The following is a 21,012-nucleotide window of genomic DNA, read 5'->3' as shown; positions in this document are numbered from 1 at the left end:
ACTAAAACAAAGCTGAATTTTCAAGTATTTGATTCCCTTACAAACTGTACCCTGCTAAGGAAAATCCTTCTGACTTCTAACCAATTAGCTGATGAACTTCCCCCTTCTGTTGCAAATCTCTCTGTCAATCTCCAACATTTATTCAAATATTGGAAAAGTACCAAAACCTTGTGTCCTTATCAATTGAGAAAAAAAAATTCAAAGGCAAAATACCAAATTCCATGGGAAAACTTCAGAAACTAGAAAGACTTATGGTTACTGACAACTTGTTCTCTGGAGAAATTCCAGATATCTTTTGCAATCTTACGTGGCTATATGAACTCGACATGGCAAACAACAGGTTATCTGGTAGAATTCCCATGAGTATAGCAACATGTCAGCAATAAGAGATGCTTGTTCTGGCAAGGACAGCACTCAATGGAAGCATTCCAATGCAAATTTTTTAGCTTCCCCAGATAAAATTTTTGCTATTGGCAAATAACACTTCAAGCGATTCTTTGCCCAACGAATTTGGCCATTTGAGACAGCTTCAAATCATGGACATTTGTGGAAACCAGCTATCTGGAAATATTCCTGCAATAACTGAGAAATACTCAATTTTGCAACGTCTCAACATTGCAAGAAACAAGATAACTGGCTCAATACCAAAGTCACTGGAAAATCTAGCAGCACCTAAGAGATTGGATCTTTCTTCTAACAATCTCTCTGGCCTAATGCGTACAGAATTGGAGAACCTTAATGCTTTGCAGGTGTTAAATTTGTCTTTCAATAGCTTGGAAAGAGGAGTACCGAAAAATGGTGTCTTTGCCAACATCAGCTGGGATTCTCTCCAGGGAAACAATCAACTTGGCGCATTTGACCCAGAGACTAAATATTGCCATTGATGTAGATTATGAATTAGATACCTACATCATGATTGTGACCCACCTGTAGTCCATTGCGATTTGAAACCTGGAAATGTGCTTTCAGATGAAGATATGACTGCTCATGTAGGAGATTTTGGGTTTGCAAGGTTTCTCTCCCATAATTCATCACAGAATGGGAGTGGCATAATTTGACAGAAAGGCTCAATTGGTTAACATTGCTCCAGGTATGTTGTGGATCTTATTTTATGAAACTTAAAAGGATTTAGTGATTACATTCACAGTTCAAACAATGTTCTACTCTACCTCTTTTGCTAAATTTGATCCCAAAGAACATATTAGTAAAAAAATTAACACCCTATGTTTCTGCATTTTTTCCTCAAGCTTTTGTCTTTTCTTGTTGGAAATACTTGATCCTAATATCCTGAAATTCTGTTGTAGAGTATAGCTTGGGTGGAAAGGCTTCAACAAGTGGGGATGTCTATAGTTTTGGGATACTGCTGCTGGGGATGATCATTGCCAAGAAGCCCACAGATGGGATTTTCCCGGAAGGTTTAAGCATAAACAAGCTCATCTCCAAAGTGCATGAGAGTAAAATCATGGATATTGCTGATCCAAGGCTTTTCAAGGATAATGAACCTTTTTTGTGAAGCAGTAGTACCAATTATTCTTCTGTGAAGATAGCAGCAGCAAGAACAAAAACAACATTGCTTTCAGAGGTGATGAGTGTGTGGCTTCTATGGTGAGAGTTGGACTGTCTTGTGCTGCTCATTCATTGAAAGAACGTTTTTCTATGAGAGAAGCCTTATCCAAGTTGCAAGAGATTGAAAGATGTTCTATTGGATTCTGAAGCATCGCATTAAAACTATTTTGTGCATTTATGTTTATTTCTCAAGCTGTTTGAAGCTATAAATTCTTATGATTAGAACAGAAAATTGATATGAGAGTCTCTTTAATGGCCAGTTAATTTGATCATATGTCAAATTTTTTCAATTCCATTTTCTTTATCAATCCCCCATTTTGAGACAGTTCAGAAATTTTTTATGTGAATATTTGCTAAAATGTATGATTGCAAGATGATAATTGCTTAGGCCATGTTGTAAGGACATCAAATTCTTCATTCATAGGTGCAATTTTATATGAGGGAGGTTCTGTGGTATAGTAATCAAGTTACCATAGGATGGGTGTTTGTGACAAATAAGGATGTAGTATGTATAAGAAGGTTCTGGTGGGGAAATATCTGGTGCCAAAGTGGCTGGTGGAGAAGGATAGGCATGTTGGGAACTAGTTTCTGTAGAAACTAGGGAAACTAAAGGTAAAGGTAAAGGTAAAGGTTTCAGTAAAGGTAGAGTAGAAGAAGATTATGCAGTGGAATTAGATTGAGTAGAGGGCTGAAGAATTGTTTGAGAAAAAGACTGCAACAAAAAAGTAAGCCAAATAGTAGGTGAGGGAGAATTTGAGGGAGGAGCACTGGATTGTGAGGATGAAAGTTGTGTTAATGCAGAAAATCATTTTGATTAAACAAAACATGCCTGGTAACATAAATTCTATGAGAGTGAATTTCAAGACATATCTTTTGAGTAGAGAGGGTAACCTAAAAATACAAAAGGAGAAGCGTGAGGTTGAAATTTTTGGGTATTATATGGCATAAGAAGAGGAAAACAAGTGCACCTAAAAACTTTCAAGTGTAATAAATCTAGTTTGGCCTGAAAAGAGGAGCTCCCAAGGTGAAGATTATGGAGTAAAGGAGTGGGTAGTTTGTTTATGAGATGCAAAACAATAGAAATAGCATATGCCCAATAAGTGACAGGTAATTTTGAGTGCAAAAGCACAGTCAAAGCACACACAACAAGATGCCTATGTTTCCTTTTGCCCACTCCATTTTGTTGGGGTGTGTGAGGGCAAGATAATTGATGAGTAATACCATGATTAGAGAAAAATTCATTAAAGGCGTTAAAAGTGAATTCAGCCCCACAATTCAGATCTAAGAATTTTGATTATATGATCAAGAAGATTTTCAATGGTGCCTGTAAAATGTTTGGAAGTAGATTGGAAATCATATTTCAATTTCAACAAGAAAATCCAAGCAAATTTGGTGAAATCATCAACAGGTACAAGATGGTATTTAAAACTATTGATAATTGTATTGGAGCTGGACCACATACATCAGTGTGCATTAATTCTAAAGGTTTGGAAGACTTTTTCTAAAGAAACCTATTTACGGAATTTACACAAAGCTGCATATTTCGATTCTTTGATTTAGTAGATGAACCAGGATATGTATTGAGATGTGAAGGTGATGAAGATGCAGTTGATGCTAAGGTTTTGGAGTAGATTTGATAAACTCCACCTTCACTCAAACCCTAGTATAGGATTTTCCTATCAGAATATCTTGACATTGGAATTTATAAGCATTAAAATGATAATTGTTATGCAAGCATAATTTGTGAACTAAAAGTAGATTTGAAGCAATACTAGGAACATATAACACATTTCTAAGTTGGAAATTGTGGTATTTAGTGCTAAGAGAGGCATTACCTACATGAAACTTCCTCCTCTACCACAATTATGTGAATTTCTTGCTTGACCTCGATTTCCTCCTGAATTCAGATACATCTACGCCTGTGAATGATTCACATTTTGCTTCTGGTTTGATGAGGCATACATTGCCATAGAATGCAGATTTCCATCAGTGTTTTTAATCAGAGTTTTTTCATATGAAATTGATTAACTCCAAGTCCTAATTGCAAAAAACAAGTGAGCATACTCCTTAGGCAAGCCTCTGAGGATTATGTTGAGTAACTCTTCGTTATATACTGTAACGCCAACCACTAGTAATCGAGCTCTTGCAACTTTGATTCTCTGTAAGAATCCATTGATAGTGTCAATGCCTTTCTTGATACTTCGTAGTTCAATCTTCATAGTCAAGATATTAGCCCTTGAAGTTGAAGTAAATCGTTGCTCCAAAGTATTCCAAACTTCACTAGCATTGTTGATTCCAACCACCAAAGAGAATTCTAAAGGCTCTGCTACCATGTGAGATTCAATGAAGGAATAGAGAGATATAAAAGAAAATATCTAAATGATTGTATTATCTTAGAAACTATGTGTTAAAATAATGCTTATATAGTCATTTACAGGATTAGAGTCAGTTACAGATCTAACAAACTATTCGAGATAGAAACAGTAATCTTAGAATTAGTTAGTACACTTGGATCTCGCATGTTGTAAGTTAATTAATATCCAAGACTGAAATGGCATTGTTCTCTTAAGTCATTCTTTCATTTAATGAAACAGTGTCGCATGGCTCTTAGCTTTAGTAGGAATGCAGTGCCATTTGTGCTGTTTAAGTCGACAGTCATTTATCTCTATCTCTATCACAAGTTTCATGCTTCCCTAAATGCTAATTTGGTTCTTGACTAAACAGCCTTGAAACTGAAAGCATAAAGCATAGATTCACGTAAACCACATGGACCTGTGAATATCTTTACTGCTACATTTCCATGCATCAAGACTCCAAGGTAGTGTCAAAACCCAAAGGCAGTCATACAATTTCGTAAATTGGTGTACAAGTACTTTCAAATGTTTAATTTCACTTTAGTTTTTTTTTCCAATGAAAATATTCATGAGTATCTCAAAACTAGGAAGGAAAACAAAAAACCTATCTGCTCACAGGCAAAGGCTTCCTGCATGAGAACTTTTTAGTTCAACTCAATTCAGTAATGTAGAAAAAGGAAGAAGAAGTTAAAAGAGGAAAATGAGATATGAAGAAATTGGAATAGTTTGCATTATTTGAATGGATGAAGTACATACAGATATATTTACATCTTCGCCAATTCAATTACGCATAAGAAGAGGAAGAATTGCAACTGCACATCTTCAACTTTAATAACCTATAACACTTTCAACTGTAGACTTCATTAACAGAAATATAATTATTCTATTGATGAGCATAGGTTGGTTTTGCCGAGCAAGTGGCAGGATTGCAAACACTACATACAAAACAGGTGTTAAATATTGACCCATTCTCACAACTCACAAACAAAGGAAGTTGTAGATTTTTTGAAAATAGAGCAAACACTTTAGCAAAATTTCAACCATAATCTATTGCCATAATATTATGTCGGTGCCAATCAGTATGAAAAGGCACCTGTAAAAGGCTTTTACAGTTATCTCTTTAAAGTAGATTAGGACACCCCTGTTATGTCTTTGAAAGTCTCCATACTCTCTTGGCCTTTGGTATCGAACAGCATGGCTGGAAAGATGGGTAGTTTCATGGTGGGAGTATTATTGTTGCTAACATTCTGATTGTTGCTGTTTTTGCTATCCATAACTTCAAGAAATCCATGAAATTTGAAAAGTAGAGACATTGTGGTGGACATAATTAGGGATTTTCAGCACCAACATATTTCAACGCACCTGTTGGTGTTGTCTCTCCATTAGTCACAATTGTGGTGGTGGCAATTTTATGCCTTTGGCTATTACTCTACTTTGGCTTATTCTCTGAAATGCATGATGGATGATCATGCTTGCCTCGGCACCTCCTTGCCTGTGAGACACTGGGTTAAACATAACAATCTACACTGACAAAACAGGCACCCTTACATTAAACAAGATAAAGGTAACATAGTTTTTTTCCTTAAAGAAGCAATGAAATAGTACCCCATCCAATTTGATTTCTTAGCATAGTATCACTTCCATTTTTAAAGCAATACAGCAAGCAAATGTTAGAGATTTCCGATCAGTCGAGAATGATACGAAACTTCCAACACTTCTATGGTTGAAATAAATTGGAATTTTAGTTCCTGGAAGTACAAGCTTGTATCCACCACCATCAAGTTTAAATGAAGACTCCATTTTACGAGCAAAGTCCATTTCAGATGGGTTGTCTTGAAGCGATAATCCCCTTGAACATACAATATTCCGTGGAAGCCCAACCTTTTCTTCAATGCAATTAGCAAATTAAAGAAACTACAGTTTAGAACTTTGAATTGAGAAAGAAAGATGAACCTGACTCAAAAATCTTATTCTTGATTGAGAATCCAGCGAATTGCATCTTGTTATAAATACAGTATGTGTACATGATGGAAGTATTGGAATTTTCTGAAGACTCCCACAGCCGTGAATATCAAAGGTCTTTAATTGAGGAAATATGTTAGCGATGTCAGGGAGGGTAGTAGTGTTGCTGTACCAAAGAAATAAAAAGTTTTAATTTGGGAAAGCAATTAAGAGTATCGAAGGCCTTCGTGAAATTTTCACACTTATAAATATAGAGTTTCCTAAGATTTTGTAACTTAGAGATGTTACTTGGGAGATGTTTAAGATTTTTAGAACCGAAGCATAACGTATGAAGGCTAGTGAGATTTCCAATTGGTGAAGGCAGAGCTAATCTTTCCATTCTTTGCCCAATATTAGGGTACTTCCCAAGACTTTCACAGCCATTGAGAAAAAACAATTTAAGAGATTTCAACTTGAGGTTCATTGGAATTATTTTAAGATTTTGCATATTAAGTGCAACAAGTTTCTGAAGATTAGTCACTGCTGGCAAGGAAGGTAAAGGAAATCCATTCCAATCAATTAACCTTAACTCATTTGGAAGATATTTAAGATCTTCACAAATTATATTATGAACTATCAAGAATTTGAGATTTTTCATTTTTCCGAGATCCAATTCCATGTTTTCTGATTGTGGTAAGCACAATGTTATGCCTTGAATTTCATCCAACCCCTAATTTGGACAAAGAATTACATTAATTGCATTACATAACAAAATTTACAATTATTAAATTGTAAACAAAATAAATGTGGATAAACTTATATTTTCTTCACCACTAAAAAAATAAAAAAGAAATGAGAAAAATATTCACTACTTATGCCTTGAGAAACAAGGGAATAGATAAATCAAAATGACTTGTACCATATTCAAAGTATATACTTCAAGAGCAACCCCATAACACAATAGCCTTCTATTCTTCTTTGACACTTCTGATTCGTGTTGAGCAATTTCCCAGCCCATCTATTGTATAAAGTCATGCATTGATAATTTGTTACTTTTAGCATTAACAACTATGAGAGACTTATCTATAAGTCTTTGAATATCATTAAATGAGTCATGTGAATTGCAACTGTAATCCTTTGAGGAACATGCTATATCAAGGAAAATATCTCATTGAGCTTGGTCTAATCCATCATAACTTATTTTGAGCACTTCTTGAATATCTGGATTAAGAATTCTTTTATACTTATCTAGTACACTTTTCCAACAATGAATATCTCTTTGATACAAATTAGAACCTATTATTTTTAAAGCTAATGGAAGACCTTTGGCATAACTTATAAATAGGTTTACGAGTTCCAAATAATCTTCCTTAGGCTTGTTTCTTTTGAATGCATGTTGACAAAAGAGTTCACGAGATTCATGTTCATCTAATTCCTTGACCTTGTAGCTATAGTAGGTTAAATGACAATCTTCTTGAAGGGTAGACAATAACATTTTGTCTCTTGTTGTGATAATAATTCTACTTCCAGAAGCAAACCAATTGCATTTTCCAAGAAAATTTTCTACTTGAACTACTTTGTCCACATCATCAAGAATTAAAAGAATTCTTTTGTGGTGAAGCATGTCCATTATCACATTGATTCTTTTAAATACACCATGCATCTTCAAATTTTGACCCCATGAGATCTCAGAATAAAGTATCTCTTGTAATTGAATTACACCATTGTTTGTTCTTGAGTTTTCTCTAACATCTTCTAGAAAGCAACTTCCTTCAAAATGATATGCAACTAAGTTAAAAATAGCTTTTGCAATTGATGTCTTTCCTATTCCTGGAAGGCCATGGATCACTATCATGCAAACATCATTTGACTCAATATCTAAATGCCATTTAACTATTTCCTCTACAAGAGAATCTATTCCAATAGGGTATTTAACAACAAATAATTGCGTACAATTTAATTTAATACGTGAGATCTCTTCAGAAATTTCTTGGATAAATCTATGTTGAGGATAGTTGCCAATTACAAAGCATTAAAAACATGTTAGAAAATAGAATATATATGTACACGAACTAAATTCAAAATTTAATATTGTGCACTATTACTGAAATATTGTTAATACAAGTAAGTGGCATGAAATTTATATATATATATTTTTTTTTTTTTTTGAGAAACATGAAATTTATAGATCTAAGAATAAAATTAAGTATGAAATTATGAACCCTTTTCTTTTTCAGCTGTGAAATCAATTTTAGGCTTTTAGCTCAAAGACGCGTGGAAGATCTGCTTATGTACTAATGAAACAAACTTCTTCAATATTTATAATACTAGCTTGAATGAATTTATTAAGAATTTTTTGGGAAGTTTCTAAACATTATATTGGTGGGCACGACAGACGGTACTAGACCTAAACCTAAACCTAAACAATTTGACAAAAAAAGTTTGTTACGTGTGTACTTAATAATAATTGAAAATCAATTTTCTTAACAACTTATAACAGAGATGTTTATAATACTTTTAACACAAAAATTTAATTGACATTTGCATTTCAAAAAAACAAGAATGGTTTTTGAAAAAAAAGAAAAAATATTATATAATATCAAAATTTGAATAAATAATATTTAAATATTAAAAAGCCCTAAAATTTATCACCTAGGTTTCAAAATTTATGTGTGCTTTCGGTTCCACTTTTTCCTACTGAAAATCCAAACTACATGTTTGGTAACGTATTGCAAACACGCTTTGTAAAAAAGTCTTTTTTCCAAATACAAAGGAGACGCACAAGATCGTGTAGCAGCAAGGGAGCTGCAATTGCAAAAGGCCACAAGCGTGTTTGCAATATTACCATTGGAAGGTTCAGCCAATTTCCCAAATTACCCACTATTTTTCCTTAAAATCCAATTTTAACCCTTTTACTTAAAAGACAAATTACACGGTGCAGCCCCAGAACCAGAGATCTCACAAATCTATGGTGTAGTCCCAAAACTAGAGCAAATCTACGGGGCTCCCTTTGCTGCCACTAAGTTTCCTCTCCTCTGTTCTTCTTCTTCTTCTTCGGGCTTCTCTCCTTTTTATTTATATATTTTATGTCTGATGTATCTCTTTCTTCTTCTTCTTCTTCTTCTTGTCATTTAGGTGAAGAAGAAGAGCTGAGGAAGAGATATGTTGGGAGGAGGGAAAAAAAAAAAAAAAAAAAAGATAATTGATGGAGAACTGGGAAGAAACGGGTAGATGAAAAGTGGGTTGAGTGGGACAAGTGTCTCATCATGTATTAAGACACAACAAATTATCACGACATATTTCACAATAGTTGAGGTGTCAAATATTTCATATGTCAAAATAAAATTAAATATAGAATAAATTACAAATTACATCCCTAAAATTTGGGTGGGAGTGTTTGGATTTTACAAATTACAAATATATAAATTTTGGGTGGAAGTGTTTGCATTTTACACCCTGAAGTTTAAAGATTTAGGCTGTGTTTGGTTTATGTAAAATATTTTCTGGAAATGCTATTTTTGGGTAAGGAAAATATTTTCAATTGTTTGGTTGCATTCCAAAAAATGCTTTGGAAAATATTTTCTAGTGTTTGGTTGTATTGCTGAAAATACTCTAGAAAACCCATTTTTATCATGTTTCTCACATTTTCTCAACTTCCAAACAAATATTAATATCATTTCTCAGTAAATAAACGCAAAAGAAACAAATCCCAACAAAAAAAATTCATCAAATCCGGTCAAATTGAGAGAGAGAGAGAGAGAAAGAGAGAGAGAGAGAGAGAGGCGACTGGGTTTGATGAATGGGGACGACGAAGTTGGGTCGGGGACGACAAATCTGGGTTGAGGACGACGAAGCTGGGTTGAGGAAAAAACCCAAATTCATCAAAACCCAAAAGAAACAAAAGAAACAAAACCCAAATTCTCAATACCCAACAAAAATAGCACGAGAACGATCGGTCTTGGGTGGATCAGTGTTGGGGTGCAACGATCTCGCCGGTGGTGCGATCGGCACGATGAGGGTCTAAGATGGTGCGATAGAATAGGTTTTCTGGGTTTGACGAATGGGTTTGGGCATTGCTCGACGAACGAGCTTGGTCTTAGGTTTTCTGGGTTCGTCGGAGTCGGTTTCTGAGTTCATCGGAGTCGGTTTCTAGGTTTGCGATCTCTCTCTCTCTCTCTCTCCTCTCTCTCTCTCTCTCTCTCTGTGCGTTCGAGTCTGGAAATGGTTTAAAGTGAAAATAGCAACGGAAATCATTTTACACCAAAACAAGGGTATTTTCCGGTCAAAGCGGAAATCATTTACCATTGACCGTATTTTCCGTGTGTTGCCAAAGACCCACTTTTACGAAAAAAACATTTCCAAAAATGATTTGAAGTCAAAACAAACACAGCCTTAGAATTACCCCATTTTCCAAAGTTTGGGGGTGTTTGAATTTTACATCTTGACATTTTAGAAATTGGATTTTAAGGTATAAAATCCAAATGCCCCCAAACTTTAAGGAGTAAAAACAAAACACTTCTAAAATTTGGGTGGGAGTGTTTACATTTTACACCATAAAGTTTCAAAATTTGGAATTACTCCCCCCTTCCAAAGTTTGGGGGTGTTTGGATTTTACATCTTAACATTTTAGAATTTGGATTTTAGGATGTAAAATCCAAACACCTCCAAAATTTAGGGAGTAAAATCTAAACACCTCCAAAATTTGGGAGGTAAAATTCAAATTCTTAAATGTTAGGATGTAAAATCCAAATACTCTCAAACTTCAGGGGGTAAAATCCAAATTCTAAAACTTTAGGGGATAAAATCTAAATTTTGAAACTTCAGGGTATATAATCCAAACACCCCAAATTTTAGGGGTGTAATTTGTAATTTATCCTTAAATAAATTAACAAAATATTAGACTAGGATTGATCAAAACAAAAAACAGATAACACTATGAAAATATTGTGATATTTTATTGTGTCCCTAAAATTTTTAAATTTGTGCTATTTTTCTTTAAAAAAAAAAAGTGCTATTTACACAATATTTTCATAACAATTTCATAAAAAAGTTTTCATAACAAGTTGTTATTGGTTCACATCTAGACCTACTACTGACATTATTATTATTTTATCTACTATTAACAATTTGCTTTCAGCAAAAAAGTAATTTGAAAAGAGTCGTTGTTATTAATAATAATGAGTATAATAATTACAAAAAGAAAAATATAAGTCTCAATAAAAACTTATTGCAAAGATTTATACAACTAAAATTATTAAATTTTAAGATAATGATGGTGTATCCCATTCTAAGAAAAATTAAAAGGGTCAATTACTATTGAGAAGTCATTAATAATAATAATAATAATAAAAATAATAATAATAATAATTGTAGGGTCACAATTTGAGGCCCAAGCCCAAAATGTGTGGAGTTTTGGTCCAATGAGCCCAATACAATGAATTTGTAGAGAATGGGTTGGAAACTTGGATCTTAGTGAATTAGATGATCGTCCAACAGGTCTAAGTGATAGAAAAAGAAGGATAACATTGGTTTACTAGGGAGAGACATCCTCAGATTTCATCCGAGGAGGTTGGTGCTTAATCTCTTCTCCACCCCCCCCTCTCCTATTACCAGTCCGGTCCTCTATTTTATACTATCTTCTTTCCATTTCCATCGACCACGTGTAAATTGATAGACCACAAATTGAATGACCCCTTGTGATAGAAATTAATTAATTAATTAGCCAAGTTCTTAATTAATCAATTTATCATGCAAACGCGTGGTAGCACAAACAAATCACCAATAAACTAATTTATGTAGCAGAAAATAAATAACATGGTGGTTTGTTTACGAATGGGGAAAACCTAACGGCAAAGACCCCATCGGGTGATTTTCAGGTCACCACTCCCAAAACTCCACTATTATCACAACAAGCGGTTACAAGTAAAGGAATCCTAGTACCTTACCAACCTACAGTTGAACCCTTACCCCAATACCCAATTGGACTTATTCTATAGTAACAGTTTCCTTTTTAGATGCACGATTCCCAGTACATGACTAACCAATTGCGCGGATCCCAATACGTGACTTCAATCCCCAACTAAGAAGGTTATTGGTTGCGAAATTCTTCAGTTCATCCACACGATGAAGATCAAGAAGATGCTTGATCACAAAACCCTACGGTGCACATACATAGCAACTTCTTCAAGAGAAAGAGATGAACTAGGGCAAGAACTTCATCTCCGATCACAATTTTCTTGAACAGAGTTTGCTCAATGCTTATGCAACTTGTGAACACTTTGACGACCCTTAAACTGATCCTTTTATACGTCTAGGTTTAGGAGAAAAGAAGGCCCAAAAATATATTCACGGATCACAAGAAAATCATATTGAAATTCTGAAAATATTAAACCTCGACAGATAGCAGGTGTCGAGCAGCTGTCGAGCAGGTGTCGAGCACACCGAATGTAAAACAGCTTCCTTAAGCTCGATAGATGTAGCTGTCGACCAGCTGTCAAGCTTTAATGCTTTTGCACTCTGAACTTGTTTTCTTGAACAGACTTGAAAGCTTCAATACTTGATCTTGAAACAAGGTTTCTTAAAGTATTTAAAACATCCTAAATCTACCCGAATACAAGTAAAGTACGTTTTGTCAAAGGATAAGCCAATTACATAAAATCATGACATATGTTCTTAACAAGTGAAACACATATGTCCTAACAATCTCTCTCTTTGGCAATCCATGACAAAACCACAACAAACAAATGAATATATGAGAGAAGTCATAAATCACTCAACTAATATTCACTTGTTGAATACAATAAAATCTATCCTAACACAAACTCTTGAAAAACTTTGCAAGAAGAGAGTTTATAGCGAGTAGACTTTGACAACCAGTATTTCTGAAACACTTTTAAACAAAACTCATCAAGGTATCTTTGTGTGAAATAGAAATAATAGATTGCATACAAATATAAGAGACATGTGTATAAAGAGCGAAAAGAACCAACACATAAAGGGGTGGGTGAAAGAAAAACATATCTCAATATAAGTAAAGAGATAAGTACAATGTATGTCTGGAAATAGTCACACGACCTCATGTACAAAAGTAATGTATCTAAAAAAGAAAGAAAAGAAAAGATACATACTGCCCTCACTACATCCCTAAAAAAAATCTATCAATACTCCCCTTAACAAAATGATCCTATACTAACTCTCCCCCTAAGATGGACTACTCTCATACCAAAACTACTCCCTATTTTTGTCGCGAATGACAAAGGGTAAGAGTGTCAAGTAGACATCTCATCGACAGAGCTAGCATCTCCATCATCATCATCTGAAACATCATCGTCATCACCATCATCATCATCCTCATCCTTAGAAGTAGAAGCCACAAGAGAAGGCGGTGAAGGAGTAGCCTCAGGAACAAAGCCACCCATAGACGCCTATCGTTGAGCAATACGACCAACACGAACGTTCACCTGATACAACTCCGTAGAGAGTGTATCGAGGCGAGCATCCATGTGCTGCAGCTGCGCCATAATATCTCCTAGAGACACATCGCTCGAAGAGGAAGGAGGAGCCGATGTGGATGGAGCCGAACGGGATGGATTGGAACAAGAGGAAGGAGCCGCTGAATCCGACTGCCACGACCGAAGATGGGCCTTGTTACGTTTAACGGTAGCGTAATCTATGGCACACATAACGGTGAAGTGGTCGGATGAGGGAAAAGGAACAGAAAAGTAGCGTAGAATCCTCATGATAGCGGAAGGAAAGATGAGCTTATCATGGGTCACCGAATCTAGATAAACATCTATAATAGACAAAATGAAATGAGAAGGGAAGTCTATGGTAAGATGCTCAAGAAGGGATAACAAAAACCGAGCACGAGGCTCTGTGATGGAGTTATAGTGAGAGAGGTGATGCAAAATAAAAGTCATCACCATGTTTATGAATCTAGGACCTTTGGCAAAAAGTCGACATGGTGTAAAAAGACGCTCACCCCAAGAAGTAGGACGCTCACAAAAAGCGGACATGAGCTCATCCCTGGACACAGTCCTCAAATGCTCATAACCAAGATAGTCAAGAAACTCTATCCTAGGAACCTAAAGCACATCATCAACTAACTGCAGTGTGACAGGAATGCACGTACCTTGAACACAAGTGAAGAAAAGATGTACTGACCGATCAATCCTGTGCATGTTGGAGTAGAACTCCTGGATTAGCACGAGAGGACAGGTGATTGGGGCATCACATAATGACTCCCATCCCCTACTGTGAATGACAGAGGGTAGGTTGGTGTCAGCAAAATCTGACAAGATGACTCGGTGTTCCGAATGAATGCCTCGTCTAGAGAAGTTTTCTGAAAATGCCTTAAAGGCATCATCATCACGGAACCAGATATGAGATAAGGTGGGATCAGATGAAGAAGAAGCACCGGAATGAAGAGGGTTTCGGGTTGGAGTGGATTTACGCCTATGTGCCATAGACACGACTAATGTAAACAACAGAGAGGGAGAAAAAGAAAAACAATCAGAAAAGTCCCAAACGTTTTCAAATATATCAAATATATTGAAAGAAATTACGTATGCATGGGAAATGCATGAACATGTGACATGCAAAAGTAATTACATCATGGGCTCAGCCCAATCCAAACCTACCAGCACACAATCATATAGCACACATCTAAATGCATGGCAAGACCATTATAATGCTAATGCGATGCAATGTATGAGGTTTTAAACACATTTAAGTGAAAAAACCAACCCAAAATTTCAAGGAAATTTCATCAATTTTGAAAAACCCCAAAAATTTCCAAAAACCCTAAATCCTAGGTTTCAAAACATGAAATGCATGTATGAGAAGAGATTAGAAGCTTACCAAGTAAAGAGAAGCTTGAAAAAGCTTGAAGAATCCTTGAGGAACAAGTTTGGAGAGAGATGAGAGTGTTTTGGGAGAGAAAACAGAGAAGTATCGAGAGAGAGATCGAAGAAAATGATTTCCGGATCGCACAGATGCAGCCAGTAAATCTCGACAAATGCAGGTATCGACAGGTATTGAGATATCTGTTGAGGAGGTGTCGAGAAAATGCTCGTCGACAATTGAGGTGTTGATGAGGTATCGAGGATCAACACGCCAGTTTTTAGAACAGAAGCTCAATCAATCCACCAGGTATCGAGAAACTATCGAGCATACAGACCCAATCTCGATAGATCCACCAGGTATCAAGGTGCAAGCGAGATTACGATAAGAAAAAGCATAAGGAAGCTCGACAGATAGCCAGCTATCGAGGAGGTGTCGAGCTAGCTTTTAAAAGCAGCTTTTCGAGATGTGAAAAACACAAACATGAATGCAATCCAACATGCAACTCAACCAACGATCCAATCAACATATTAAGCTCTTAAAATAGTCTCTCAAATGAAAATTTAAGCACATGGATCTCCACAAACACACACACATACTAAACAAGTCTAACCAATTTTATATTTCAAAAACAAGTCTAGACAGTTTAGTGAGCATACATTAATACATGTAAAACCTCGTGATGGCCAAATCACATTGTACCTGCACATGTATCAAGACTAGCAAAGAATATTGCGTGTTGTGTGTGAAAAAACATCGCAAGATTGCATAAATGTATACATGTTATGACGATTTGAGATATGAGAAAATCACTTTAACCCACACATAATCATAACTGCTTGATGGGGACTATCACCTTTGAGGTACATCCTATAACTCCCACATCTCCTAAAATACACGCTTGCAATCATATTTAAAGCATTTTTGATCTTTTTGCTTTTGATTTTCTTTGCATATTTTCTTTTAAACATATCATGCATGGGCTTATTATAGAGAGAAAAGAAATACCCAATGATAATTGACATTTAAATTTTGCTATGCCTAGGCACACAAATGTCATTGACACTGCACTTTTGCTATGCCAAAGCATACAGGTGTCTTATTATGATTAGCGGGCAACAGTGGTAAGATGGTTATTTATGCCTTTCTCTTAGGAATTTTTAGTCCTTCCCATCAAAAAGAGTGATATGCATGTTAAGTTTAAGAGACAACTTAATCATACTCATCACAAACATGAGTCACAAAGCTCACTTGCTTAGTTGTGCATAGAGATGCTCATCTAAGCTACAAATGATATAAAGTTTAGAAGACTTTGTTTCAATGGCCATCCAAGGTACACAAGTACCAATGTACAAAACACACACTGTTTTTGTATATTTTTGATTTTTCAATTTTTTTATTTTTATAAAGACAAACAAAAACAATGCAAAAACTGAAAAATAACCAAACAAAAACATGTTAAACAAACAAAGCATAAAAACTAGATGCAGATGCATGAGGAAGAAGGAAAAAGAGAGGAAGATCATCCTATAGAGATAACACCAATATTTTGACGAAGGAATTTGAAGCGTTTACTGTCAAGAAGTTTGGTAAACAGGTCAGCCTTCTGATCATTGGTGTGAATAAACTCAAGAGTGAGAGTACCATCTTCGACAAGCTCCCTAATGAAGTGATGTCGAATCTCTATGTGTTTGGTTCTAGAGTGTTGAACCGGATTCTTAGAGATATTAATGGCGCTGGTATTGTCACAGTAGATAGTGAGATGTTCTTGACAAATACCATAATTATGGAGGAGTTTTTGCATCCGTAGGAGTTGGGTGCAACAGCTACCAGCAGCAATGTACTCAGCTTCTATAGTGGATAATGAGATGGAGTTCTGCTTTTTACTCATCCAAGAGACAAGATTATTACCCACATAGAAAGAACCCCCTGAAGTACTCTTTCTATCATCAGCATTGCCAGCCCAATCAGCATCAGAGTACCTAGCTAGGAAATCACTTGTATCCTTACTGTACCACACACCAAACTCAGTAGTGGTTTTGACATACTCTATGATTCTCTTTAAAGCAGTCATATGGGACTCTTTGGGATTAGCCTGATATCTAGCACAGACTCCAACACTGTAACTAATATCAGGTCTACTAGCAGTAAGGTAAAGGAGACTACCTATCATGCTTCTATAAAGAAAAGGATCAACACTTCTACCTAACAAGTTAACAGTGAGTTTAACATTTAGGCTCATAAGGGTTCGGATAGAACTAGCAGATTCCAAACCAAATTTTTTCACAAGATTCTTAGCATATTTAGATTGAGATAGAAACATACCTAAATCTTGTTGACAAATCTACAACCCAAGGAAGTGAGTCAGCTCTCCAATCATGCTCATCTCGAACTCTGCTTGCATGAGTTTTGAGAAACCATGAGCAAGATCATCCTTAGTTGATCCAAAGATGATGTCATCAACATAGACTTGGGCAACTATTAGCTTGCTATCTTCTCTTTTGATGAAGAGAGTCTGATCAGCCTTTCCTTTTGTGAACCCATGTGATACCAAGTATTGTATAAGTCGATCATACCAAGCTCTGAGGGCTTGCTTTAACCCATAGAGTGCTTTTTTGAGGTACAGTACATGATCTGGAAAGTGTGGATCAGTAAACCCTTTTGGTTGCTCCACATAAATGTCTTCTTTGAGAAATCCATTTAAGAAAGCAGTCTTCACATCCATCTAATAAAGCTTGAACTTTAATTGACATGCCAGTGCAAGGAGAATTCTAATGGACTCCATACGGGCAACTGGAGCAAATGTCTCATCATAGTCTACTTCTTCCATTTAAGAGAATCCTTGAGCTACAAGCTGAGCCTTGTTCCAGATTACATTGCCCTCCTCATCAGTCTTGTTGTGGAATATCCACTTTGTACCAATGATGTGTTCACCCTTCGGTCTAGGTACCAAGGTCCAACATCATTCCTCTGAAACTAAAGAAGTTCATCATGCATTGCTTCAACCTAACTTTCGTCCTGAAGAGCTTTCTCAACTTTTGTGGGTTCAACCTGTGATAAATAACAAGAATAAGACACAAAGTTAACAACACATTTATCAACAGTTCGTTTCCTTAGTGTGAGTTCATTCATATTTGCCACAATATCTTCTAGAGGATGGTTTAATTTAACCCTAGATGAAGGTCTTTTCTCTTCATGAGACTCAGAATCTAGTGAAGTGGATATGTCTACAGAATCTTCCAAAACACTAGGAGTACTAGGAGTACTTGGAGAAGCAGGTTCTTGTTCAATAAGTTCTTGAACTTCATTAGGCTCAGGATGAAGAATTTCTTTGGGTAACTCTTCAATACTTTTCTGAGAACTAGAATCTGAAGACTCATCAATAACAACATTTACTGTCTCCATTATCTTCATAGTTCTCTTGTTGTATACTCGATAAGCCTTGCTTGTGGAGGAGTAGCCCAAAAATATACCTTCATCACTTCTAGAGTCAAACTTTCCCACATTCTCTCTATCCTTGAGGATGAAACAGGTGCTTCCAAAGATTCTGAAGTACTTCACATTCGGCTTTCTTCCTTTCCATAACTCATATGGAGTCTTCTTGGTACCGGGTCTCAAGTACACCCTATTAATTGTATGACAAGCAGTGTTAACAGCTTCTCTCTAAAAGTTTCTAGCCAAGTCCTTGTTATATAACATGGCTCTGGCCATCTCTTGAATAACTCTGTTCTTTCTTTCTACCACACCATTCTACTGAGGAGTAATAGGAGCAGAGAATTCTTGAGATATACCTGATCTCTGGAAAAAGGACTCCATATGTGAGTTTTCGAATTCTTTACCATGGTCACTACGAATTCGATCAATCTTCAGGTTCTTCTCATTCTGCAATCTTGTGCATAAGGCTTCAATGTGCTTAGGAGCATCAAACTTGGATCATAAGAGAATGACCTAAGTGTATCTGGTGAAGTCATCTACCATAACCATGATGTATCTCTTACCACCAAGAGACTCGGTTCTAGTTGGACCCATAAGATCCAAATTTAGGAGCTCCAATGGCCTAGATGTAGCTGATGCCTAAGTGCTTGGATGCTTAGCTTTTGTCTGTTTCCCAAGTTGACATGGTCCACACACCACATTGTTCATTCTACTAAGCTTTGGTATTCCCAAGACTGATTCATGCTTAGATACAATAGAAAGATGTTTGTGACTAGCATGTCCCATCCGTTGATGCCATAAATCTTCATTAGGCAAACGAATATTGTTGCACACAATATCAGCATCAGGAACCAATCCATAACAATTGTCTAAAGTGCGAACACCACTTATGAGGTTCTTTCTAGACTCATCCATAACTAGACATTTTCCCTTTGAGAAAAGCACCATGAAGTCTTGATCACATATCTGACTTATGCTGAACAGGTTCACCATTAGACCATCTATATAAAGAACATTTGCAATGTCTGGCAGTCCAGGTAGAGAAATAATTCCCTTTCCTTTAATTTGATATTTGCTCCCATCACCGAAAGTTACATTTCCACCCTTTTTAGACGCAAAGGTCTTGAAGAGAAATCTATCTCCAGTCATATGTCTTGAGCAACCACTGTCGAGGTACCACAGACATGTGTCCATAACTTTAAATGCAAATTTCATCATCATAAAACACATTTCATGTTTAGATGACAGATCAGTGGGAATGGTGCTTTCTCTCATCTGCCTTTTTCGAGCTAATCCTTTAATGTTTACTCTTCTTAGAGGAACTCCTTTGCACATTTTCATTCTAAGACAGTCTAGTTTCTTCTTAGCCAAACTGAGATCCTTTTCCATAGTAATTATAGAAGAATTCAAATAACTCTTAGACTTGTACTTTCTAAAACACTCAATCAAAAAGAGATTAGAAAAACAAGATGTATTTGAAAACATAGATCTTTTCAAGCTGGTTACAGTCATGACAACAGGGGTCAATGGATCAACACAGCAAAGATTAAACCCTAATCAGAGTGTGCCCGCTCTGATACCACTTGATAGGCCACAAATTGAATAACCCCTTGTGATAGAAATTAATTAATTAATTAGCTAAGTTCTTAATTAATCAATTTATCATACAAACGCATGGTAGCACAAACAAATCACCAATAAACTAATTTATGTAGCGGAAAATAAATAACAAGGTGATTTGTTTACGAATGGGGAAAACCTAACAGCAAAAACCCCACCGGGTGATTTTCAAGTCACCACTCTCGAAACTCCACTATTATCACAACAAGCGGTTACAAGTAAAGGAATCCTAGTACCTTACCAACCTATAGTTGAACCCTTACCCCAATACCCAATTGGACTTATTCTGTAGTGATAGTTCCCCTTTCAGATGCACAACTCCCAGTACGTGACTAACTAATTGCGTGGATCCCAGTACACAACTTCAATCACCAACTAAGAAGGTTGTTGGTTGCAAAGTTCTTCAGTTCATCCACATGATGAAGATCAAGAAGATACTTGGTCACAAAACCCTATGGTGCATATACACAGCAATTTCTTCAAGAGAAAGAGATGAACTAGTGCAAGAACTTCGTCTCTGATCACAATTTGCTTGAACAGAGTTTGCTCAATGCTTGTGCAACTCGTGAACACTTTGACGGCCCTTAAACTAATCCTTTTATATGTCTAGGTTTAGGAGAAAAGAAGGCCCAAAGACATATTCACAGATCCCAAGAAAATCATATTGAAATTCTGAAAATATTAAACCTCGACAGATAGCAGGTGTCGAGCAGCTATCGAGCAGGTGTCGAGCACACCAAATGTAGAACAGCTTCCTTAAGCTCGATAAATGCAGTTGTCAACTAGCTGTCGAGCTTTAATGATTTTGCACTCTGAACTTGTTTTCTTGAATAGACTTGAAAGTTTCAATACTTGATCTTGAAACAAGGTTTCTTGAAGTATTTAAAACATCCTTAATCTACCCGAATACAAGTAAAGTGTGTTTTGTCAAAAGATAAGTCAATTATATAAAATCATGACATATGTTCTTAACAAGTGAAACACATATGTCCTAACATAAATTTAGATTGATAATGCTGATACTTGTCCCATCAGCCCCTCCCCAAAGTCGTTGGGAGTGGTTGTAAAGGCTAAAAAACATGGTTCTATTAGTTGCAGAGCACTTAGTGCAATAGTAGTAGCTTTCTCTTAGATATTTTCATGCTTTCCTTTGTCCTTTCTTTCTTAGTACTTATACTATTCCATGGAATGGTCCGGAGTGTCATTCTCGATGGCAGGCCATTCCTTTTGTCCTCGTCCTTACCTGGCCGAGGAA

General features: G+C 36.1%; 1 pseudogene; it reads left to right on the top strand.

The window, feature by feature from the left end:
* The first annotated feature begins 536 nt into the window (after nt 1-536).
* LOC115980581 overlaps nt 537-21,012 on the top strand; it is a 44,675-nt pseudogene continuing 24,199 nt past the window's right edge.

Source organism: Quercus lobata, chromosome 3 (assembly GCF_001633185.2).
Source record: "Quercus lobata isolate SW786 chromosome 3, ValleyOak3.0 Primary Assembly, whole genome shotgun sequence".
Taxonomy (NCBI): Eukaryota; Viridiplantae; Streptophyta; class Magnoliopsida; order Fagales; family Fagaceae; genus Quercus; species Quercus lobata.
The sequence above is the reverse complement of the archived record's forward strand: the minus strand, read 5'-3'. Positions and strand labels throughout refer to the sequence as shown.